Source organism: Rhodnius prolixus, unplaced genomic scaffold, assembly GCF_049639745.1.
Source record: "Rhodnius prolixus isolate KJV_2025 unplaced genomic scaffold, Rpr scaffold_14, whole genome shotgun sequence".
NCBI classification, from domain to species: Eukaryota; Metazoa; Arthropoda; class Insecta; order Hemiptera; family Reduviidae; genus Rhodnius; species Rhodnius prolixus.
In genome coordinates this window covers 561049-587455 of record NW_027411594.1, presented here as the reverse complement: position 1 = coordinate 587455, position 26407 = coordinate 561049, and the positions used below count along the sequence as shown (strand labels likewise).

Sequence of the window (26407 nt, the reverse complement as noted above, 5' to 3'; positions counted from 1 at the left end):
CATTTTTTTTTTAATTTTTCATATTATTGAGAGATTAAAAGGGAAAATAAATACAATATTTTTATAATTAAATCGTTTATTATTTATTAATTATTTATACATTTTTTACAATAAATTTTTATAAAATCTTTACAACCTTGAACTCATATTTAACCACGTTGGTGACTCTCTAGACTTTTATACGTCTTCCTTTCACCCAAATTTTACCATGTTGCCGACTCACAAGGCTTATAAAGGACCACCTTACACCCACTTTTAACCACATTGGCGACTCACAACACTTATAGTATAGGTGTAAGAAAAGGAGGGCCTATATAATTCTTGTGAGTCATCAACATGGTTATATGTGAATGTAAGATGGTCTAATACAAGTCTTGACAGTCACTAACATGATTAAATGTGAGTTTAAAGTGGTCATAGTTATAAGTCGTGTGAGTCGCCAACATGATTAAATGTGAGAGTAAGGTAGTCCTATATAAGTCCTGTGATTCCCCAACATGGATAAATGTGGGTGTAAGATAGTTCTATATAAGTCTAGTGAGTCATCATGGTTAAATGTGAGTGTAAGAAGGTACCATATAAGTCTTGTGAGCCGTTAACATGTTTACATTTAAGTGTGCTGCATAAGACTAGTGAGTTGCCAATATGGTTAAATGTGAGAGTAAGAAGGTCCTATATGTCTTGTGAGTCGTCAAAATGGTTAAATGTTAGAGTAAGATAGTCCTGTATAAGTCTAGTGATTACTTAGTGTGTTCATTATGTATAACAAAAAACTCACTTACTTCAGTTACGTTCAGAAATCCGATGTTCTCTAAGCAGATTCCAGGAAAGTATCTATGTCTTTGACGGAGGTTGAGAACTCATCCATTTCAGGAAGATATCTTAGGTGCTGACGTAGTGTTTCCTGTAAAATAAAAAATAGCTCAATTTGTGGTTTGCACTTATTTATGGGGATGTACAGTTGGTTAATAATGCTTACATTGTCAGATAAGAGTTTTTTTTCCTCTTACTTCAGTTCGAATTTGTGGGGACTGATAAATTTCTGGACTTAAAGGGATTCCGTTTTTCTTAAGCAATAAATTCATGATCAATTCAAGAAAATAAAACAATGGAGGACAATTTAAAAAATTGTACTCTCCCTCTTCGTTTAATAATCAATTTAATTTCATACTAAAGTTGGCAAGTTCTCAAACTACTTTTTTTTATTATTACACTATTTTGAAACTATTCACTCCTTATTCATGAAAATAAATTATATATCACGCATTCTTTAAGAATAATATATACACATATATTGCAAAAAACTTACATATTAATGTTTTGTTCAGAAATCCGATCTCTGTACAGCCCAATATATAGCACTGCAGGAAAATATGACGATACCAGAGGTTTCAACCAATTCCGGAAGATAACTAGTATTTGATGAGGTGCTCCTTGAAGAAAGAAAAAATAAATGGCTTAATATTCAATGTAAAATTATTACTTAGAAGAATTTGCAATTCAAAAAGTAATGTTTATATCTGTAGATCAACTTAATTAAGTAAATAAAGAGGAATTTAGAAATTATCTGAGTTTTGATTCTTCCCTTAGTTCGAATAGTGTAGAGAATGGCAAACCAATACTTAAAGGGATTACTTTTCCCTTAGGCAATAAACAAATATTAAATGATTAACTCAAGTGAATACAGTTTTGAGAACAAATTGAAGAAATTGTACTTAAACAAATTGTACTTTTTCGTGTAATAATCATTTGAGGTTCACAAACTACTTACGTTAATTTGAATTCATTTCATGTTTTCAAAACATAATCACAATGTTTTATACAAATATGTAGTTTGGAGATTTAATAAAATATTTCCAAACCAACGGCTCTAATTTACTAATGTCTAACTTTCCTACCATGATCAACAAATGGAGTACAATAAATAAGTAGCATTGTCTGTAATCGTAGCAGTTTCAAAATCTATATAAATTTGTATAAATTTTGTTTTCTCAACTAAGTTTAAATTGTCAATATTTTCAATGATTGGTCGACAAAACTGAATATTCAATTTCTCAATAAACTTGTTTTCAATCAAATTACCGGAACACCTAAAAAAGATAACTGAAGATACTGATAACAGTCTCAAGTTTTCGTTTTTACATGTTTGTTACTTCAAAGTAACAGGAAACGTTACGAAACGAAACAACATTCATTTAGATGAAGTAAAAAATTTAATGGGCCTTAGATTTGAACAAATTCCAAATGAAATCTGGATAGATCGAAAAGATTATATTGAAAAAACTATTAAGTAAATTTAATATGGGTGTAAACCCAGAAAACTCAGATTACGAAGAACTTAAAAATAGTATCAACAATCACTATTATGTAAAATTGCCAATACAAGAATGAATAGGAAGCTTAATGTTATTGGTTGCAATACTGGCAGAGTACTGATCAAGAACAAAGAATAATTATATAGAAAAACTTGTTAATTCATACATGAATTCAATAGTAAATATTCCACCTGAGAAACAGGAGAGGGTAGAGGTACAAATTTGGCAATAAACTGCTCTCTTACACGAGTGGAAAAGCTCAATAAACTAGAAAATGCTGAATATAATGTTTATAGTTATGTGGATAGTGATTGGCTTATATCTATAGATTGCACGTTTCCGAAATAGCATGGGAAACTTCATGCATAATGGCATGGTAGGTAATATTGATTATATTACCATGATGTGAAGATAAAGTTTAGTGCAACCTAGTGAACTATATCCCTAAAATTGACATTAAATTTGGAATGAATAAAAGTCTTTGAGTTTGACTTTTCAAATAAGAGATGTTATTATTACTTATATTAAGTAATATAAATATATAATATATTAGAAACAGTATAACAATATAAACAAGGAAATAGAAACTAGGCTTTACTAACTTTTCCTCCATTATGTTCGCTCAATCTTCACTCCTCCACAGGTATCACACTAGAGATTAATAAAAAGAAGAAATTATTTCTTTGTCATCATTTCAGTTTGGAAATGTCCTAACTGGATCCCTAATCTCCACTTAAGAATGTCGACAACTGAGCTCGCGAAGCCATCTGTTTGGTTCCCCAAGAGTGGTGGCCCCCCAGACTTGTTTTTTCCCTGAGTCAGTTGGCGGAATTGGGTGAGCACAAGAAGAGAGGGGAGGCGCTGGTAGGATGTCAAGTCAAGCGTCACTGTGAGGAGTAATGTCGGCCATGTTAGCTTCAGCTTTTTCATGTTGTGCGTATTAACTAAAACTTTGGTTTGTGTTTACCAGGTTATTATAAAAACTGTGTCTTAGTTTATGATTTAATGAGCTCAAACTTTTGGACCTTAAGGATAGAGACTCACATAAGTACAATAATCATTATATTAATTTCCCCACTGATATACGTATATTGTCTTGGACAAATAACTAGTCTAAGTAATTCCCTGTTATATTGTGCCCTGTACAACAATTATTGTAATTAACTTCCCCCGTTATATTGTGCTTGTACAAACAAATTAGTCTAAGTAATTCCCCGTTATATTGTGCCCTGTACATTAATTATTGCAATTAAGTCTTCCCTGTTATATTGTGCCCTGTACAACAATTATTGTAATTAAGTCTTCCCTGTTATATTGTGCCCTGTACAACAATTATTGCAATTGAGCCTTCCCTGTTATATTGTGCCCTGTACAATAATTATTGCGATTAAGTCCTCCCTGTTATCTTGTGCCCTGCACAGTAATTACTACAATTAAGCCTTCCCTGATATATTGTCGTGTACAATTAATTAGTCTTATTAACTTCCCCGTTGTATATTGCAATAATTATTACGATCACGTCTCCCCTGATATATATATTGTGTTGTACCAATACTTATTCATTAAGAGTAGTGCGTAATCCGCACCAAAGTGTTATAAGAGCCATATTCCCTGTGGCGTTCAGATTTATTATTATTTCACCTGTTGTATATATATATACTTGTCTGTATCTCTTCGGAGACTTGTTAATTGTGAATAAAGTTCATGGTGAATTTGTAAAGTGTTCTGAAGACTGGTGGCGTCCCCCACTTTTCCAGCTTTAATTTTAACTGCGTCTTTTTCCAACCCCCTTCCTTTTGACTATTTTTCATGGTGCCGAAACCCGGGAACAGTCTTCAGAACGCTATTCAACTGTTTTTTAATTTTCTCTGTACCTTGTAAGTAATCTCGTCTTTTCTTAAAATAATTTGTTTATACCTTAGTTTTATTTCAGTAATATTTTAATTAATTTTAATTTAATTTAATTTTTAATTTAATTTAATATTTCAGTAATAGTATTTTAATTGAATATTGACAGTCTTGATTGACAACTGTCGGGTTTTTCCTTTTTTTTGTTATGTTCAGTTGTGTTTAGTCTATATAACATTGTTGCTGCTTTATGGTATCATTAGTAAACGTAGTTAAGTTAGCACACGTTGCTTGGTACATTTTGTAGTACTTACTTATCTCCATTTAGGAATTTGTCATTGATTTGGAAATTTATTGTACGTATTGTATTTATGTTTTTTTTTTTGTTTTTGTTTTGCAATGCAACTGGTTCATTCCTTGCATCTGTAACAACATTTGATATTTGTATTTGCCTTTGATCTTATCTATATTGTTGGCTTTTGCCGCCTAACCTCAGCAGATCAAATGGAGGAACAGGCACAGGTCACCCCCCCTCTCTCACCAGCCACCCCTAGTCACCCTGTCTTGGAGGAAACTCCCCGATTTCCTCTCCAGTCGGAACACTATCCTGACATCTGTGAAGTCAGATGTAATCATTTAATAGCCAGGTTAAACCAATGGACCCGAAGGGTCAGTGATCTTTCCCCCAGCTCCCCTGAAGCCTTGGAGCTTAGCCGCAACTATTCTACCATGTTCGCCTCCCTGTCCCAGACTGTGGACAGGGAAGCATGGGGGTGGTTGCGTGCATTGTCCCCGGAAGTCGGTGGCCTACTAGCTGCGTCTCTGTCGGAGAGCCATGAGCGTGCTGAGGCAGCTCAGTTGACCATCATTCTGCCTTTATTGGCAACAGCCCCCGTCCCCACTACCGCTCCGCCAGATCAGGGTTTTTCGGTCCCAGCAGTTGACGAGTCCGTAATTGAGCTTGCCAGGCGCCAGCTGCAGGAACTAGTTATCCCTAACATTACCCCTTTCGGGGGGGATGTTTTACAATATAAAAGCTTTAAGGCCAGTTTTCAGGCGGAGGTGCATAAGCTTTCCTTACCGGCTCCGAAAAGGCTTGAAGCCCTCCGGTCCTCTCTGAGAGGCCCCCCTCTTTCCATTATACAAAATGCTCCGTCCTCCGAGGAGGGATATTGTTACGCCTGGAGCACCCTGGACTCCAGATATGAGGGACAATTGCGTGTCGCCAGTGCCACGATAGAATCCTTTTTGCAATTTCCGGGCGCTGACCCAGGCATTGAAGAGTGCATCGCGTGGTTGTCGCGCCGCCAAATTATGCTGGATCAGTGTCATATTCCGCACCCGCTAGATTTTTTATTGTGCCATGTGACCCTGTCTGTTCTCCCCCCTGGCCTCCAAGAGGAGTTCAGAAAAAGGTACCTGGGATCCTTTGATCTCCTCCCCTCGAGTAGTCAGGTCCTCGAATTTCTCAAGGACCAGGAGGATAGGTTTTCCCCCAAATTAACTTCCAGTCTGTCACCTCCTGCCTCGTTGACACAGCTCACTCCTAGTCATTCTTCACCTTCCACTGTTCCGCAGCCTCGCTCTGCGTCCCCCGCGCGCGAAACCCAGGCACAACCGGAGTCCTCCCCCAAACAGGTAAGGCGCTATACCCCTAAGTCTGTAAGGTTCGTTCCGCGTCAGAGGAGACCATCGCCCCCTCCTTCTCCGGCCCCAGCTCGACAACCGGCCTTTTCTACCTCCCGTACACCGACTTCCTCTACTTCAGCGGCCCCCCAATGCTACCTGTGCGGAGATTTTCACCGCCTGGCAAAATGTCCAGAATATGTGAACATGTCGATTAGCGACAGATGGAACTTCGTAGTAGAGCGAAAACTGTGTGTCAATTGTCTTTCAAGACAGCACTTAGTGTCTAGGTGCCCTTGCCAGGTCGGTTGCGCGAAGTGTCATGGAGAACACCACACCTCACTGCACCCTCCTCCACCCTCCACTAGCTTCAGCCAGGGAACACCCCCTGTGTCTGGTATTCCGTCGCTCATGTCCCTACAGATCCGTCGGCCTCAAAAATGTAGTCTCCCACCAAGAAGAACGCCCTCCCCGGGCCCTTCTGAATCTCCTCCTCCATTTTCTCGGAGTTCGCTAAGTCCCCCCAGTCCTTTTGAGCCTCACCCGTACTTAGCCCAGGCCAGTGACTTGAGGTCCCGACCCACATCGCCGCCCTCCTCTTCTTCCAGTCTATCCCCCGTACTTCCCACCATCTACTTTGGCCGCCATCCAGCACCATTCCGTCAGCCAGAACAATAGGTTCTCGGCAAGCGCGATACCCCTCCGTTGTCCACTGTAGTTTTTTGTCGTCGCAGACACTGTCGTCTGTGTCATTCGGCAAAGGTTCCCCGTCAGTCCATAGTCAAGTCTTTCCCCTCCGATATGTCAGTCTCCCCCACTGCCCTGGTGTATCTCCTTGGAGGAGATGGCCAGTGGTATCGCGCTCGTGCCCTGCTGGATTCAGGCAGTGAGATCAACTTAATGACTAAAGCTTTTGCCAAGGAAAGCAAATTGACCTATAAACCCATGTCAGGCGGTGTTCGTGGCATAGGGGGCAATATTGCCACCCAAGTCGTGGGTCAGGTATCGACCAATTTAAGACAAGCCCACCCTTTTGCACAACTCAAAATCCCTTTCCGCGTAGTTACCAAGACTGTCCCAGATGCACCATCCTCCTACTTTCCTGTCAAGGATTGGCCACATCTAATGGACAAACCTTTAGCCGACCCAACCTTTAATGAACCCAGGCCAGTAGATGTGGTCTTCTCCGCCTCAGTCTTTGATGCCATCGATCTCAGTAAGATTATTCGTTCCCAAAATGGTTCCCCTAACGCAAGATTGACCACTCTTGGTTGGATCATGTCTGGTCCCTTGAGAAGCTTCCCCACGAGAAGGGTTCGGTTTGACCCCTTCGTCAAGGACAGCAGGTCCAATTCTAAATTATATCGGACCTATTATAAAATTTTATTCAAGCATAAGTATGGCCAATTGACACCCCCTAAGGTATCTTCTAACCAGTCTATCCTAGAAGATGAGCCTTCGATCGGTAACCCTCCGAATAACTCTGAGTCTGAGCCAATTGTCCCTTGTGACAACCCTGAAGAGTCAGACCAGCCCACCTTACCCAGTTTGTCAGCATCCTCCCCGCAAATCCTATCCTCTTCCTTACAGGAAGCAAATCTTCAAGAACCTTCTCGTCCGATTGTAGCTAGTCAATTCCCCTCTCCGAAACCACAACGTTTAATTAGAACGCGGCGTCCACTGCAAATTATAATAACCACTCCTGACCCTGTAACTCCTCCTACTACCAGACCTACTGCGGAAGACATTCCCTCTGAAAGTTCCGCTCTACCTGTCAATCTCTCTTTAGTCAATCCTGTGTTGGCAACTTCGTTTAAACCAACAGTACTTCGCCTCAGCTCTGGAAAGGCTTCACCACCTACTCCGCACCCCCCTGACTTAGTCTTGTCCCGTCTTATGGAAAAAATGTTCGCCCTGGAGGAAGTATCTGAAGTCTCTCCCCTTACGCCAGAGGAGTTGAAGGCCGAGGAGTGCTTCTCTAAGTCTCACTCTCGACTCCCTGATGGTCGGTTTTCAGTAGCACTGCCATTAAAAACCAGTCCGTGTTGCCTCGGTGAATCTAGAAAGATTGCTTTAAAGCGTCTCGTACAAACTGAATCCCGTCATGCCAAGTCCCCACATCTCCGTGCTCCCTATGTGGAGTTTATGAAGGACTACTTAGATTCCAATCATATGGAACTGGCCCCTCCTCTCAAGTCAGGTCAAATTGCCTATTATATTCCCCATCATGCGGTACACCGTCCAGACGATCCCCCGGAAAAGATTCGTGTAGTATTTAACGCTTCCCAGAAGTCCTCTTCAGGCATCTCCCTCAATGAGCTCTTGCTTCCCGGACCCCGTTTACAGCTCGATATCTGGAAGGTGGTTACCAGATTTAGAGTGGACAAATGGGTCTTTACGGCCGACATTCGCCAAATGTTTAGACAGATACAACACCCCCCGGAAGATAGGGATTTATTACGCATACTGTGGCGATTTGATACGAGCCAACCAGTGCAGGAATACCGTTTGTGCACGGTGACTTATGGAACCACGTCAGCTCCTTACTTAGCATGTCGCGTACTCCAAGAATTAGCTATTACTTCCCAAAAGTCGTTTCCTCTAGCTTCTGAGATACTACGTGAACGCACCTATGTTGATGACGTTTCTGGGGGAGGTTGCACTCCCACTGAGGCACTCCAATCTCGAGATCAATTAATTAAACTATTGGGTCAAGCTCAAATTGAACTTCGAAAATGGGCATCAAATCATCCACAGTTACTGGATCAGATACCCCCTGAACACCTACTCCCAGCCATGTCTTCGGTCTGCCTAGAAAATGACGAAGAGTCTCAACTAAAAATTCTGGGACTTTGTTGGAACCCTTCTCATGATTACTTTCATTTTCTGATTCGTTCTGTTCCTAGTGTTCAAACCAAAAGACAATTAGCCAGCCAGATAGCCAAAGTCTTTGACCCCTTGGGATGGCTAATTCCCATAACAGTTTTTGCCCGTGCAATATTTAGAATAGTTTGTCAAGCCTCGTTTGATTGGGATGACCCCCTGCCCTCATCAATTGCCCAGGAATGGTCTCAGTTTGCTGTTTCCTTGCCGGATCTGTCCAAAATACGCATACCTAGATTTTTGTCATTACCCAATCCTAAGTGCTATTTAGTGGGTTTCGCTGACGCGTCTGAGCGAGCCTATGCGGCAGTGGTGTACCTTGTGTCCCAGTCTGAGAACACTGCCATTAGCCTGGTCATGTCTAAAGCCAGAATGGCCCCCATGAAACCGGTCACGCTCCCTCGTCTGGAGCTCTGTGCGGCCCACCTACTTGCCCTTACAATTCACAAAGTCAGTCTGCTGTTCCCTCAGATAACCACCCAAAATATCCTAGCCTTTTCTGATTCTACCATTGCCCTTGCCTGGATCACAGCAACACCACCTCCGCATTGGAAGGTGTTCGTGGGTAATAGAGTAGCGGCTATCTTGGAAAAGGTTCCCGCCTCGCAATGGTTCCACATTTCGTCCTCACAAAACCCCGCTGACTGTGCCTCACGTGGACTACGACCCCAAGAATTAGTGAGTCATCAGCTATGGTGGGAAGGTCCCTCTTGGCTGAAGTCAAACCACGAGTCATGGCCCCTTGGGCAAGTTAGTGCCGATTTGTCTGACCCTGTCGTGGGAGCAGAAATTCGCTCCCAGGCCTTTAATGTGTCAAATGCAATGTCCTGCCCTGAGGAATTAGAGAATAAATTTTCCAGTCTGTATACTCTGCAGAACGTAGTGGCCTGGTGCCTGCGATTCGCCCACAATACTAGAAATCCAGTACGTCGTATGTCAGGTCCATTGAATGTAAAGGAACGTATCGAAGCCCTGCGAGTCCTAATAGTCCGAGCCCAACAGCACTCGCTTTCCGAGGAAATTGAGGATGCTCAGTCCCCCAGACCTAGATTACGCCTCGTCAAAACCTTAGGCCTATTTCTGCACACTGATGGAGTGCTGCGAGTTGGAGGGAGACTCAGACTGGCCGACGTCCCCGAATCTCAAAAGCACCCTGCCTTGTTGCCTTCGCAACACCCCTTCACCGCCTTGGTCATACAAGATGCCCACATATCCAACCTCCACGTAGGCCCCACTGCCACTCATGCGTTTTTGAGAAGTCGATATTGGATTGTTAATGGTAAGAATGTTGTCCGCCGACAATTGGGTACATGTAACAAGTGTTTCAGTGTCAAGCCAACACCCTTTAACCCCCTCATGGGTCAACTGCCAGAAGGAAGAGCCAGCGCTTCATCACCCTTCACCACCACTGGCATAGACTACGCAGGCCCCTTCAACGTGAAAATTGCTTCATTGCGTTCAGCCAAAGTCCTCCAGTCTTATCTCGCCATTTTCGTCTGTTTTTCCACCAAGGCCATACACCTGGAACTAGTCACGGACCTCACCACACAAGCATTCTTAGCTGCCCTAAACCGTTTCGTTGCCAGGAGGGGTGTGCCGAGTCACATTTGGTCGGATAACGGCACTAACTTCGTCGGAGCCAAAAGAAGACTCAAGGAGGTATCTGCACTACTAAATGACGCCAAGTCTCAGGAGGCCATTCTGAGAGAATCCAATAAAAGAAGCATCGAGTGGCATTTCATCCCCCCTCGAGCACCACATTTTGGAGGTCTCTGGGAAGCTGCCGTTAAATCTACTAAAAGATTACTGAAGGTCACGTTAGGCACTCAAGAGCCCACCATGGAGTGTTTCCTCACAATCATTTGTCAAATTGAAGCCATATTAAATTCCAGACCCCTTACCGCTGTCTCGTCCTCGCCAGATGACCTGCAAGTCCTGACGCCAGGTCACTTTCTGATTATGCGGCCTATGACTGCACTACCTCCCGATGGCTCCTTAACTCCTCGCACTGCACTCAAATCGAAATGGGCAATGGCACAGCTCACTGTTGGACAGTTTTGGAAAAGATGGCACAAGGAATACCTCCTCGAGCAGCAAGCCATGCTAAAATGGCATTCGCCTTCCTTCCCCGCGGCAGTGGGACAAATAGTCATGATCATGGACGACAACCTTCCTCCACTGCAGTGGTCCATGGGCCGAATAGTCAAGCTTCATCATGGCCGGGACAATGTGGCCAGGGTGGCCGAGGTCAAGACAACTTCAGGACTGATCAGCCGGCCTGTCCGGAAGCTTTGCCCCCTGCCAACTCAGTAAGTGGATCTCTGCGAGTCCACTGCGGGGGAGGATGTTTGGTTCCCCAAGAGTGGTGGCCCCCCAGACTTGTTTTTTCCCTGAGTCAGTTGGCGGAATTGGGTGAGCACAAGAAGAGAGGGGAGGCGCTGGTAGGATGTCAAGTCAAGCGTCACTGTGAGGAGTAATGTCGGCCATGTTAGCTTCAGCTTTTTCATGTTGTGCGTATTAACTAAAACTTTGGTTTGTGTTTACCAGGTTATTATAAAAACTGTGTCTTAGTTTATGATTTAATGAGCTCAAACTTTTGGACCTTAAGGATAGAGACTCACATAAGTACAATAATCATTATATTAATTTCCCCACTGATATACGTATATTGTCTTGGACAAATAACTAGTCTAAGTAATTCCCTGTTATATTGTGCCCTGTACAACAATTATTGTAATTAACTTCCCCCGTTATATTGTGCTTGTACAAACAAATTAGTCTAAGTAATTCCCCGTTATATTGTGCCCTGTACATTAATTATTGCAATTAAGTCTTCCCTGTTATATTGTGCCCTGTACAACAATTATTGTAATTAAGTCTTCCCTGTTATATTGTGCCCTGTACAACAATTATTGCAATTGAGCCTTCCCTGTTATATTGTGCCCTGTACAATAATTATTGCGATTAAGTCCTCCCTGTTATCTTGTGCCCTGCACAGTAATTACTACAATTAAGCCTTCCCTGATATATTGTCGTGTACAATTAATTAGTCTTATTAACTTCCCCGTTGTATATTGCAATAATTATTACGATCACGTCTCCCCTGATATATATATTGTGTTGTACCAATACTTATTCATTAAGAGTAGTGCGTAATCCGCACCAAAGTGTTATAAGAGCCATATTCCCTGTGGCGTTCAGATTTATTATTATTTCACCTGTTGTATATATATATACTTGTCTGTATCTCTTCGGAGACTTGTTAATTGTGAATAAAGTTCATGGTGAATTTGTAAAGTGTTCTGAAGACTGGTGGCGTCCCCCACTTTTCCAGCTTTAATTTTAACTGCGTCTTTTTCCAACCCCCTTCCTTTTGACTATTTTTCACCATCCATTCCTTAAAGCTATACAGACATAGGAAAAAATGCTTAACAATATTAAATCTGAATATTAACTTTACTTTCTGTAAGAAAGAAAGAGGCACGTATAAAAACGAAGTTTACTATTTACATGAGAATTCATTTCTATGAGTTTCTTAATAATTATTTCGTTTTTGCCTCAGAATTTTCTACTATGTTTAAATTTAATTCATAAAATATTGTTTATTTTGATTTAAGTACTTTCTACCAAAATAAATTTGGTATTTTTATTAACTAAAAACGAATAATAATTGAGAACTTTGATTTTACTCGCCGCAGCACACATTTTAATTCTATCCCTGACAAGTTTCGGGCTTTAAACCATCCTTAGAAATGGACTAATCAGAACAGATAACACACAACCTCTTTGCCACGTTACTATCTCGCCCACCACTGGTTGACTGAATGAGGGAGGTTACCTGGTGTTTATATGTATTATTTAAGACTCCAAATGTTAATGAATTGAACCACAATTTGTCAAAATGATGAAACAATAATTAATGAAACCTAGTACTTGTTAAGGGTTATATATTTAGTACATATTTTAGAACGTAAAGTTGGAATTTTATTTTACATGGGGGGCGCGAATTTAATTTATGAAAACGCGGAATTAAACTAATTTCATTTGAACAGGGAAACAATTGTTGCTAAAATATTGATGAATATAATGTTTTTGAGATTGACTCTTACGTTTTGCAAATTACTATTCTTTCTAAGATGTCCATCCGTTTTCTCTTCTTTCTTTTATGTAACAGCGTCATTGTGTTATTGATACCGTCATCCTTACTCGAGGTTTTCAGGACTAGTTACTTGAAAAGGTTGCTTAGTTTGTATGTATTGTTTCCAATTAAAGTAATAGTGTCGAAAATGTTGGAATAGGCTGGACATATAACCCTTATATTTGGCTATTTGCACGTAGCGAGTAATAGGGTCTGTGGGCTCTATGTTTATTCCGAATTGTAAGTTGTTGTCTCTTCTTGGAAGTGGGATAACCAGCAAGTTAATAGTAAAAATAAATAAATAATATAAAATAAGAATAAATGTATTTTCGATAGCACAAAATTGGAAGTACAGAAACTACTTACGTTCTATCATTCAACATTTTCAACACTTATATGTTCCATACTTACCTGTAGCCCTAGAATTTGAATTAAATATTTCCGAACTATTGGAACTAATGTGCAAATTTTTATACTCGGACAACATTCGAAACAAAATAAGTATTATTGCCTTTTGTCATAGCAGTTTGACAATTGATTCTACAATTCTTTTGTTTGCTTTTTTTAAATTAATAATGTCTTTGAATTTGCTATTTTTAAAATTTGGCGAACGAGATGTTTACATTGTTAGAATCTTTTGGAGGATAAAATAAATTTTGAAAAAATTTCATTGAATTTTTTGATCTGTTGGACATAAAGTAGCGCCCAAGCAACAGTACTAACTTACAGAGTAACAAATTTTTTGAAGAGTTACGTTGACTTTAAACTCGACAGAATACTTACTTAACGATCTAACCAAATTTGTGAGCAACTCATTTAAAGTATTGGGAAAAAGAAACAATAATAATAATAATAGTAAAGCAAAATTTATTTATCTATTTTATAGAAAGGTAAAATAATTGCTTTCATAGTAAAAATACGATGAGTTAGGAGAAACATTTATGTAATTCTGAGTCAGTAATATGTCTTATTAAAAAAAATCCTTGAATATTATTAGTTTATCAATTTATATTGAATATTATTTATATTATCAATTTATAAACAATTTTTGCTATTACAAATTAGAATTACAGACATTGTCACCCTGTATATAATTAAATAATTTTGTTATACTGACATATCAGTTATTTACTGTAGCTATCAACATGAATAATAAAAATGTCTTGTATGAAATTAAAGTATGAATTCAACATACCATTGCGATTTAGTGGAAGTCCAGTTATCGATCTTGCTGAGACAGGCTTTAGATTGAAATTTTTTCTGCATTTTAAACTGTTTAGAGTTTCCCTGGAATTAAACGTTTCATTAATGTATTTTGTTCGTGTTGTTTTTTTAACTGCAAAGGAGTGCGTTACTGAGGGATTTAGCTATAAATCAATACAAAATATATTTTCCAAAATTAATAATAAAATTTGTTTGTTTTTCTATTTGGTTCTATTCTACGAATTTTTATTTTAATAATACAAAATTAAAATATAAAGTGTCCTATTTTGCTGGCGGGTTATAACGTCTAACTACCAATTAGATATCGTGAACATACATACTTAACTATTAATATTTTCCCTGACAAATAAAAAGTAGTTATACTCGGGATTCGAACTGGGGATCTCCCACTTACAATGCCACACTTCATAACCACTAGACCAATATCTGTCCTTGAATTAATAATACAAATTTAGAATTTTAGCAATGCCCCTTAATAGTAAACAACTGGTGAAACCGTACATTCTGCTGAAAAGGCACATTAGAAAGGTGCTCAAGATTCAATTCCTTAAGAACATCTTAAAATTATTTTTTCAGGGAACAATCTTCAAACCAAATTGGAAAGCATTTAGAGAGGGAAATCTAGAAAGTTTAAAGGCAAGCAACATGGTGTTATTTTTTAGAAAATCTGGAAAAACTATCAGTTTATTCGACTTTTTGTTGTCTGTTGTCAGTCAAAATGTTTACAACGGATGTAACAGTAGAATCAAAACGGAATACGAGTATCTAGTTTAGGTTCTTTTCTACACACTTTTGATTTATGAGATTCTATTTAACGCCCACTATAGATTATTTATGTTTTAAAAGAAACGACGCACCAAATCAAGTCTTTAAAGGCTAACAATTTATTCTTGTGACTTAATTTCAAGTAAAGCAAGATTAGAGGTATCCAAAAACAAAGGTTAATAGGTTATTTTCATTCGGATTGTCCCTTTACAACTCACTCTCACATATTGAAATATAACATTACAAGTAAACGTTATTATTATTATTTAAATGAATACAGTATAATTCCTTGCAATCTACGAGTATGGCTTAGATATCTTTAATCAAATATTAATTAAGATAATGTCTGAGAAGAAGCCTCAACTCTATACCCTCGGTAGGGTTTATAAATTTAATACTGATTCCCCCTGCCCGTTATGTGGAAAAAATTAAGATGATCTAATTCATTCCTTAATTATCTGCTCGATATTAGATGTCTTAAAGCTATGTCCACACTTGAATACAAAGTCGAGCGATTGTCTATAGGCATGTATGGGGACTGTCTATAGACATGTGTTCAGACTATATATATAGACAGTATAGAGACTTTGTAGCGTGTATACACTTGAATGCCTTGTTCTTCATTAGTTGCTAAATATGACTGACCTTGTTGGGATCGCTGCTTGCGCAGTTATAATTTTGGATAATGAAGAAAAACGGAAGAGACGTTGGTGGAGGCGTGAAATTTTTGCGGAGGGACCTCGTTTCGGTTGCAATTTACTTTCAACCCTAAAAATAGAAGACAGCATGGGTTTCCGAAACTTTACCCGTTTGACCCCAAGTGATTTCGAAGATTACTCCAGCATTTAGGCAGAACTATTGAGAAAAGAGAAAGCAGATGTAGAGAAACCATTCCACCATCTCTGAGATTGGCAGTGGCGCTGCGTTTTCTGGCAAGTGGAAAATCGTTCACCAGCCTCATGTACACTTTCTTTTAGCTTTCTTTTTTTACTACGATTTTTATAATCGGGGTTAGTCACTTCCCACAAACAAGCAGCCAAGTGGAAATCTTCTAGACATTGCCTATATACAGAAATCGCTCGACTTTGTATCCAAGTGTGGACAAGGCATAAGATCTAAGTATCTACATATGCATAACATAAATTTTTCTTCCTGTATTCAACCTAAAATTGTGTTGGAGAGTCTCATATGTTTCGACTCGGTGAAATAATTAAAATATATGTACTTTTTTATAATTAGCTCTATAAAATTTAGAAATTTGTTTTCGTTAATTTAATAGCTCTTTTTCTTTTTTATTTTATTGGCAAAAGTGAATTTATTTTTGTTTTTGTTCTCTTTCTTTTTTCATGTATTTTATCTTTTGAATTTTATCCGTGTAAAGGCACGAGTCAACCCCTTGCTACAATTGTATATTATAAGCAAGTTATTATTAAGGGCGTGCAATAAAAGTGAGCACACTCGTACATAGAAACAGCACGCCCTTCAAATGTAATGTCAATAAATCGGACTTTCCCTTTTATTAAATACTTATTTTGGACCAAAAATACATTTTCCATGAAAATCTAATGTTCGAAATTAAATTCATTCATACTACATTTCTAAGTAAAATCCTTAACAAAAACTTACAGTTTTAAAAGTTATGTATAAGGGTTGATTAAACGCCAAAAGGTACACAAATCAGCTAGTACCCAACATTTCATTCATGCTTAGTTCATATAATTTAAGTAATTTTGCTGCATTAACTTTTCCTTCACATTTTTTAGAATTTATTAGATATCACAGACCCTTATGCTGGCCATATTTATCTACAAAATATTTGTTCAAGTAGCACTGTAGATTGACTTTAATATCTATTAATATTAATCTATAATAATCAAACTATTAATTACAGGTTAAAAAATTCAAAAACTTTTTGAAAAAATGCTTACATCAACATACATCAATGATTTTGTTTATTTTATTTATTTATTTTTTTAAATCGTCTGTTTAAGTTCATTCTTCGATTAAAGTAATTGTTATTTTATGTAGTAGCCAAACGTTTATAATTAAAGGTAATAATTATCTGGCTTTATCGCAAATAATATGGTTTTCTTCAATTACATTCTCAATCTAGGTGTTCTTCCCACAATGTTGTATACATGTAATATAAAATAAATGAGATATGCATACGTTTAGGACATCTAATTATTCCAGTATTTTACTATAAGTAAAATTAGGGGGTCTAAATTAAATTACAATTGAGAAATGAATAAATAATGTTGAATAATCTACTTGTTATTAACTGTGTGTTATTTGTGCTCACGAATATTTCGGTAAGACGAATTCAAGACTGAAATATTCTTTTAAATCCGTGATTCAAATTTAAACAGTAGCCGACTCTAACTTTGTCTTTTTCTACTTTTGCATATATCGTATATATGTGACATCTCAGAATAAAGGGCAAATTAAAGCTAAATCCGAAGAATAATTCGGAATAGAGTTAAAATAAAGTACCTATTTAAAAACGGATGGATATGATACATCTTATCATAATTATAACAAAATAATATTATGAATGAACTGGCCAGCATAAGGGTCTGTGATATCTAATAAATTCTAAAAAATGTGAAGGAAAAGTTAATGCAGCAAAATTACTTAAATTATATGAACTAAGCATGAATGAAATGTTGGGTACTAGCTGATTTGTGTACCTTTTGGCGTTTAATCAACCCTTATACTTAACTTTTAAAACTGTAAGTTTTTGTTAAGGAGATTTTTGTACCTTTTGGATAGATTTTCATTTTTGTCTATTTTGCGAAGTTACATATCTGCTTTACAGATTTGTTTAAAATTTGGAATAAGCAATTCTATCATTATAACCTGAAAAGGTGTTAAGTCGGAACTGTAACTACCACTGGAGAGATCTTTATAAAGAATGATTATAGTTGCCATCCTCAATAACAATTTTTTTGAGAAAGCGTTTTGAATAAAATAGGAAGGTATTTGTACGTAACTAGCAAAATTAAACTGCGATTTCAGTACTTCCTTTTAAGAGAAGTAAGAAAAACAAACTGCGAATACAGTACTTCTCCCAAAAAGGCAAAGATTTTGAATCGAACGACAATTCATTGATGTAAATCGGTTCACCCATTGATAATTTTAACAGTTGCAAGACTTCCTCTTAGTAGGTGTAAGAGCATGATGGCACTTCACTGCCACGTAGAGGACCTTTAATCACTTCTTCGTGCTAAATTTTATCAAAATCGGACTAAGCGTTATGGAAATATTGGTAATAATAGTTTTAGAAAGGGCTTTACTTGGGTGGGGCAAACTCCCCTCCTTATGAGGCGTAGCGTCGAGACTTTTAAAATGCAAATCTGTACAAAATTTCGATTCGAATGACACTTTATTCATGAAAATCAGTTCACGTGTCGATAATTTGAAACGATTGCTATACTTCCCCTTAACAAGTGTAAGATTAGATCGTCGCTTTAATGTTATGTAGGGGAGCCCTAACCCTATCATCCTACCAAATTTTATCAAAATCGGGCCAAGATTTACAGAGTAATTAGTAATAATAATTTTGGAGGGGCTTACATAAAGGGGGCTAACTCCTCTCCCATTCGGTGTACAGCGTCGAGACCCCCAAAAGGCACATCTACATAAAATTCCGAATCGAATGACACCTCATTCATGAAAATCGGTTCACGCGTTTAGGCGCTACGCAGTTTACAAAAAAGGTAACAACAACAACAACAAGAAGAACAAGAACAACAACAATTTTTGAAAATGCCGTTTTTGCACATTTTCGGCAACTTTTTTCTCAAAATCTATCAGATCTAGGTTGTTGCAAAAAAATTACAGTTATAAAGGAGGGTTTGCCCTACATTATAAAGAAAATTTGGGAATTTTATCTTTTATAGAAAAAGAGAAAAAAATTGTCAAAGTTGGGTGTTTTTCAACGTTACGCTTTTTCCTGCAGTTTTTGATGATCAACCCTTATACAACTGTCCTACCGGACAGTTTTAATACTATTTGATAATTTTATTCAATAAAAAGAATTGAAATTTCCTACAATACTAAACTATTTGGGAATAGTTGCTATTGATTTCTCTAAGTATGAACTATTTTACGACAATTAAATTAGAAGATGAGGCGTCCAACTATACAGCGGAGCTAATTGCTATTTTAACGGCTTTAAAATATATTTATTCGTTGTCGGAGAAAAAATATACCATTATTAGTGACAGCCAGAGTGCGTTGTGTAAATTATCACATATACACAACCAGTCTGCAGGAATGAATCACATTATCGCAGAGATTGTAGAAACTATTGCCATTTTTAAAGAGAAGGGAGTCTGCATTAATTTTTTGTGGGTAAAAAAATTAGCCACGAACCGAATAATTTATAACAAAATAAGCCAATTAAATACCGAAGTCCTCACTCACAAATATTGGACAAAAAAGAAAGGCCCCATTTACACAGAAAGTTTTATTAGAATCTCTACCTTTAGAGATAAGGTATATTCGAATAATAAGTTAGATGTGTACAACTTAAAATACGAACATTTATTGAGCGAATTAAGTGTTAACACTTCCTTCGACTTGATAAAGGTACCGGAAAAGATGAGAACTGCGGCCTTCGAAGATTACATTTCTTCCCATTATCCGGGCTCATATCGTTTATTTACAGATGGGTCCAAAATCAATAATAAAGTCGGAAGTGCTGTGTATGATCCGGTTCGGAACTATTTTACGACAATTAAATTAGAAGATGAGGCGTCCATCTATACAGCGGAGCTAATTGCTATTTTAACGGCTTTAAAATATATTTATTCGTTGTCGGAGAAAAAATATACCATTATTAGTGACAGCCAGAGTGCGTTGTGTAAATTATCACATATACACAACCAGTCTGCAGGAATGAATCACATTATCGCAGAGATTGTAGAAACTATTGCCATTTTTAAAGAGAAGGGAGTCTGCATTAATTTTTTGTGGGTAAAAAAATTAGCCACGAACCGAATAATTTATAACAAAATAAGCCAATTAAATACCGAAGTCCTCACTCACAAATATTGGACAAAAAAGAAAGGCCCCATTTACACAGAAAGTTTTATTAGAATCTCTACCTTTAGAGATAAGGTATATTCGAATAATAAGTTAGATGTGTACAACTTAAAATACGAACATTTATTGAGCGAATTAAGTGTTAACACTTCCTTCGACTTGATAAAGGTACCGGAAAAGATGAGAACTGCGGCCTTCGAAGATTACATTTCTTCCCATTATCCGGGCTCATATCGTTTATTTACAGATGGGTCCAAAATCAATAATAAAGTCGGAAGTGCTGTGTATGATCCGGTTCGGAACTATTTTACGACAATTAAATTAGAAGATGAGGCGTCCATCTATACAGCGGAGCTAATTGCTATTTTAACGGCTTTAAAATATATTTATTCGTTGTCGGAGAAAAAATATACCATTATTAGTGACAGCCAGAGTGCGTTGTGTAAATTATCACATATACACAACCAGTCTGCAGGAATGAATCACATTATCGCAGAGATTGTAGAAACTATTGCCATTTTTAAAGAGAAGGGAGTCTGCATTAATTTTTTGTGGGTAAAAAAATTAGCCACGAACCGAATAATTTATAACAAAATAAGCCAATTAAATACCGAAGTCCTCACTCACAAATATTGGACAAAAAAGAAAGGCCCCATTTACACAGAAAGTTTTATTAGAATCTCTACCTTTAGAGATAAGGTATATTCGAATAATAAGTTAGATGTGTACAACTTAAAATACGAACATTTATTGAGCGAATTAAGTGTTAACACTTCCTTCGACTTGATAAAGGTACCGGAAAAGATGAGAACTGCGGCCTTCGAAGATTACATTTCTTCCCATTATCCGGGCTCATATCGTTTATTTACAGATGGGTCCAAAATCAATAATAAAGTCGGAAGTGCTGTGTATGATCCGGTTCGGAACTATTTTACGACAATTAAATTAGAAGATGAGGCGTCCATCTATACAGCGGAGCTAATTGCTATTTTAACGGCTTTAAAATATATTTATTCGTTGTCGGAGAAAAAATATACCATTATTAGTGACAGCCAGAGTGCGTTGTGTAAATTATCACATATACACAACCAGTCTGCAGGAATGAATCAAATTATCGCAGAGATTGTAGAAACTATTGCCATTTTTAAAGAGAAGGGAGTCTGCATTAATTTTTTGTGGGTAAGAGGTCATTGTGGTATAAAAGAGAATGAAATTGTTGATACACTTGCAAAGGAAGCCACCAATAGTGGGGAAATGGCTAATTATAAATTACCACACACCGATATCAAGCGTATAATTGCAAAAGCAGCACTACAAAAATGGCAGACAGATTACAATAATGGTGATAAAGGTAGATTCTATAAAACTATGGCAGATCAGTTACCTAGACAACCATGGTTTAAGGGAACTGGCACTAATAAATGGGTTGTTACGACAATAAGTAGGCTGAGAGCGAACCACGCGGTGTGCGGATCGTATCTACACAGGATCAACAAAAGGTCCTCTCCTCTTTTGCGTAGATTGCAATGAGGAGGAAGATTTCAAACATGTAATAATGATATGTCCACGTTATGTGGTAGAAAGGAAACGAATGTTTGACGATATATACAGGTATTTAGATGCACCATTTCGCTACGAAGACATTATATTCTCCACCAACAGTTATGTGCTTAAGTCGATAGCAGAGCTAGCAATGAAATATGAATGTATTTAGAAGCTATAGCCGAATTAGAATGAATGGAACAAAATGCTTAGAGAAGGATTACGTGATTTTAATTTTGGTTAAGCGAGAAGGATGGCAGGAGCACAGAGTGCTGCTCCATCCATTAGCAGTAGTTTATGTAAATAGCGGTATATAGTAGAATGATGAATGTGTGAAGCGAATGTATTTGTAGGTAAGAACGGAGAGTGAGTGATATTCTAGTGATAAGCACCTAGACGATGCTGGCTGTATGGCGGAAGCCAATGCCAAAAAAAAAAAAACAAAAAAACAAAAAAAGTATGAAAAAGAAGTTACTGCATAAAGAAAACTTAAATATTTGATTAAGAGAAAGAGAAAAAATTACATCAAACGAATTATTCATTCTTCACCTAAATTTGTTTATTCCTTTCATTAGACTATTAAAATTACCCTTATTGGTAATTTGCATATTATAATAACCCAGCGATCTTATACGAGTATATGAAGCAAATAAATTTCTTTCATTTTATAGTGCATGAAAACTTTATGTAAATGAATCAACATGGGTCAAAGTTTTTTTATTATGCTGACTAATGCATTGATTTCTATAAAAGTTGCAGCCTATTTTATTTTACCTAATAAAGAAGAGGGTAATTGCAAAAATATGGAGATACTTACGAAACAAGTAATTACTACCTACTACTTGTCTCATAAATGTACCGCTCTAATTACAACTAAGGAAATGTTTCAAGATTTTAATACAGATCTAGGAACCAGTTTTATGCAGATAACTCCTCAAGAGAAGTGTGATCAAGGATTGGTGGATATTATTGCTGAGGGCTTTAAACAAAACTGCGACGGGTAATTGTAAAAACAAAAAAAAAATCATTTAGAATACAAAATAATATAAATTAACGGAAATAATCACTTGCTGTAATGTATTATATAGACTAATAAATATTTGACCCATTTTTACAGTTACATTGTACAAGTAGAAGACCCTTTGTGTTTTCTTAAAATATGGCATACATCACTTCAAACGACCTTCCACAGGCTTAATCCCAAATTTTTCTTTTTACCCGATTGTAAAAACAAACGAAATCATGCTATGGAAATACTTTCTGCTCAAGAATCAGATATTACAGTAAATATCGTTGTAGCTGAAATAGACTTCAACGACACCAATACGTCTAAGTTTGGACTAAATCATCATGAAGGTGCAATAAGATTAAATTAATTGGAACTTTGAATCAATTACTTGTATTTATTTTTACATATTCCAAAATTTCAGACTGGCCAATAACATTATGGACGAATGACTTTAGCAAACTCGCTAGTTCACCAAGGCGAACAATAGTTATTTATTTAACAAGTGTGGAAAGTAGTACTTTTCCTCACGCGAGGCAGGGTTTGCACGCACGAGCGAGCGAAGCGAGCACAAACGATTGTGCATTCTCTTTTAGTAAAAGGACAAAAACTTTACAAAATATTACCTTCTACACTTCAACGCAGCTAGGGTTTATCACCAACATCCATTACACCCACGATTTAATTAGTTGAATTGGTCCTGAGTCTGGTAGTCCAGATTTTCTCCTCTTAGAAGCCCCACCAGCACATGTATATTCTGCCACTGAGAACACTGGTCCAGATGTAGGCAGTGAATTCTTGGATCTAATGACAGAAGATAATGGTACGCCAAAATACAAATAATTTGGTGTGATCATTCACACGAATTAATCATGCTAAATTCTGTAGTAAAAAACGCTTATAATTGTGCATTCTCTTAAAAGTTATACTTCACAATGTTAAAAGAAATGCAAGTGCCATCATCAAAAAATAATATCCGCGCAACAATGTTGTACATCCGGCCGATAAAATTTCTTTAAACTTAAAATTTTGACACCGAGTTTAACCCCTTCTTAAACAGTCACAAGTTTTTTAACAGCATGACAAGAATCGATAAAATTGGGATATATATGGAAGAAAGTAATTAACGCCACAATTACCAATATTCTGGTATTATTACATCTATACAGAGCCTCACAAAAGTTTTCATACACCCTAATATACCCTATATACCTCACAAAAGTTATACATTGATCTATCAATATTTTATTTTAAAATGTATGATATCTTCACATAAACAAGTCAATTTTGAATCTTAACCTAATGAAAGGCAAACGTTAAAACAAGTAAATATTGGCAAAAATATTTGCTCAGTAGCTTTACTTAAATACCCAAATAAAGATGAGTCTGTGTGGTAAAAACGTCTCCGTCGAAGTAAGAAAATTCGTAATTTAACGCTGGAAAAAATTGAAAGTTACCGAAAGAACAATGAAATAGTCAATGCGCTGTTTTCAGAACTGCAATCCATAATCTAAAATTTTAAATTCCCGTTATACAAAATTATAGAACAGAAAATTGAGCTAAACCCTCATATTAGTGCCCCTAAAATACGGTTAGAGATTAAACAGATTCAGAGAACTGAATTAAACATGATAGTGTAGAAACTGTGAGGAGGGTTCTGCGAAATGTAGGATACAGTGCTAGAGTATACCGCAAACAAGCAAGCAAATTTATATTTGGCAAAGGATTAAAAATGGGATGAAATGGTTTTCAGTGACGAAAGCAAATTTAATCTTTTTAGGTCTGACAGGTTTGGAGAAGAGTGAATAAGGAGCTCGAGACGAACAATATTAGAACAACCGTCAAGCATGGTGTTGGATCAGTTTTGGTCTGGGGTTGTATGTCGTCCTCTGCTCCTGATAACCTGTATTTTATAGTTGGGCTCATGGATCAGTGTGTGTATGCTGACATTTTAAAAAAGTATTTAAGGAAACAGCTAATCAAAATCACTTCAATACTGATCATTTTATTTTATGTAGACTAGATAACAACCTTTAATTTTAATGCATTCCGCAAACCAGTTGTCACGCAAAACTTGGGTTGAGATACATGATTCATTACAATTATTATAAGGAAGAAAAACAAAAATAATTTGTCTTAATCATGGCAATCCCTATCATTAAGCTTGTACACTTCAATTACTCTCTACAGGAATTCAACACACATCACTCTGCAAACGTCGCTTCACAAAAATTTCAGTTAAATCAATAACACACCTGTAACAGCTCCTTTCAAATCAAGAACCCTTACGCGCACTTCTTCTGACATGAAGTCGAATAAACTCCACACAGCCATTCACAGCTCAACTATTATCGCACGGCTTTGTTTTATCAATTTTATTTCCCTTTCACTATACTGCACTGTGCATACGATCAAAATAAATACCTACGGCCTGTAGTCTAAAGAATTACCAACACAAATAGAAAAACGGTGAGTGAAAACCTCAAAGGCGAAAAACTTCATTATGCTAAGATTAGTAGATAGCATCCAAACAAAATATAAATTTAAACTTTCGATTTTTCGTTTTTGAGCTCTCTAGTTTCACCACACTGAACATTTTCAAAAAACATAGAATAATTCTATTTCGTTAATTTGTCTCGATTACAATATGCTTACTTAGCCTACAGTAAGTGAACGAAAAAGTTATTGTTTCATTATAATCAAAACTAATTAATTAGTTAAAAAACAAACATACTACTACATTCTTCTACTAAAGAAAATAGTACATCAGTAAGACTCTAAAACAAATAGATATAATAACTAAGACTATTTTGCACCAATCACGAATTTTCTTTCATGAAAGAGTAGATGTAGACTCCAAACTTCTGTCTGCAATTGCCAGAAATATTGGAAAATTATAGCCAGTTGGACAGAAAGATGTGGAGATAAAAACAACTATTAAGGCCGGGGATCGATGATTCAATTAGGGTACACCCAACAAAGGATATTTTGGAGAGAAGATAACCAGTATTACGGCGAGGTGGATGATAAAAATGGAATTGACCTTATTTTTATATACAATAAAAAAAATGAAGGAAAATTTGGAATTTTATAGCTAATTAGGGCAGAAAAAAAGATTTTAAAGAGATTACTACTCCTAATAAGACCGGGATAGATAGTATACTGGGTCGGACCTAATTTTGACCACTAAAAAAAAACAAAAAAAAACGAACAAAGCACTTCGTATACAATCAGAACATAGGTAAGCACTAAAATAATGTAAATAAACTAGACACGATTACGATTACAAAATAAAGTTAAACATGAAACTTAATGCTCGATGTCACGGTAGATGCAACCTTGTGCTACCTTCTCTTCCCCGACTCAGTGTTGCCACTCGGTTACTAGCTTATTATTTTTTTTAACTCAGAGATGGGTACTGATTAAAAATACAATATAATATAAATTTACTTAATTAATTTTTTAAATTTTAATCAGAATTTAATTGTTGAAATTAATCGTACTTTTGATCATTTGACAGTTAGATTAGATTATGGGAGGTGGGGCCTATGCCTCACGGCAGCGCAGCCAAAAGAGGCTTATTGTGCCATCCCCTTTTGATGTAGTAGATAAAACCTCCCCTACTAAAGAGGTGGAGGACTTTCCCTACTAGTTCTTTTTGCGCTACTATCTACTTTGGTCTCAAAGATCCAAAGGTTTCAAAGCGCAATTACTCGATTGCAACGCAATCGTACAGCCAGTGAGAGGCCGTTTCCTCCTCATTCTGACAAAATCTGCACAACGGCTCTGAACTAATAAGCCCTGTACTATGATGACTATGTCCTATGTGTTCTGTGTAAATGTATTGGAGGGGAGAAGTTACAGTATATTTTGCTCATGTTCATGTTGTAAGGCTGGGATATCCGCAGGGACGCCAAGTACCCTGAAGAAGTGGCTAATCCACTTCCCCCTAAGGTTCATTTGATAGTTTGTGAACTAAATTTCTAATTCAATCGTTAATAAAAAAAAAAA

At 37.0% G+C, this 26407-nt stretch overlaps 1 long non-coding RNA gene across 3 annotated transcripts; it reads right to left on the bottom strand.

Moving 5' to 3' along the window:
• Window positions 1-724: 724 nt before the first annotated feature.
• LOC141451620 (uncharacterized) lies at window positions 725-26072 on the bottom strand. 3 transcript variants are annotated; one of them, XR_012456949.1, is made up of 6 exons: window positions 25131-26072; window positions 23023-23200; window positions 14006-14097; window positions 2918-2966; window positions 1310-1433; window positions 725-904 (listed from the first exon to the last, which is right to left on the bottom strand). It is a non-coding gene; the product is annotated as an uncharacterized lncRNA (long non-coding RNA). The 3 variants fall into 3 exon arrangements; XR_012456948.1 differs by having other exon boundaries at window positions 24652-26070; XR_012456947.1 differs by having other exon boundaries at window positions 23023-26066.
• Between the last annotated feature and the right edge of the window lie 335 nt (window positions 26073-26407).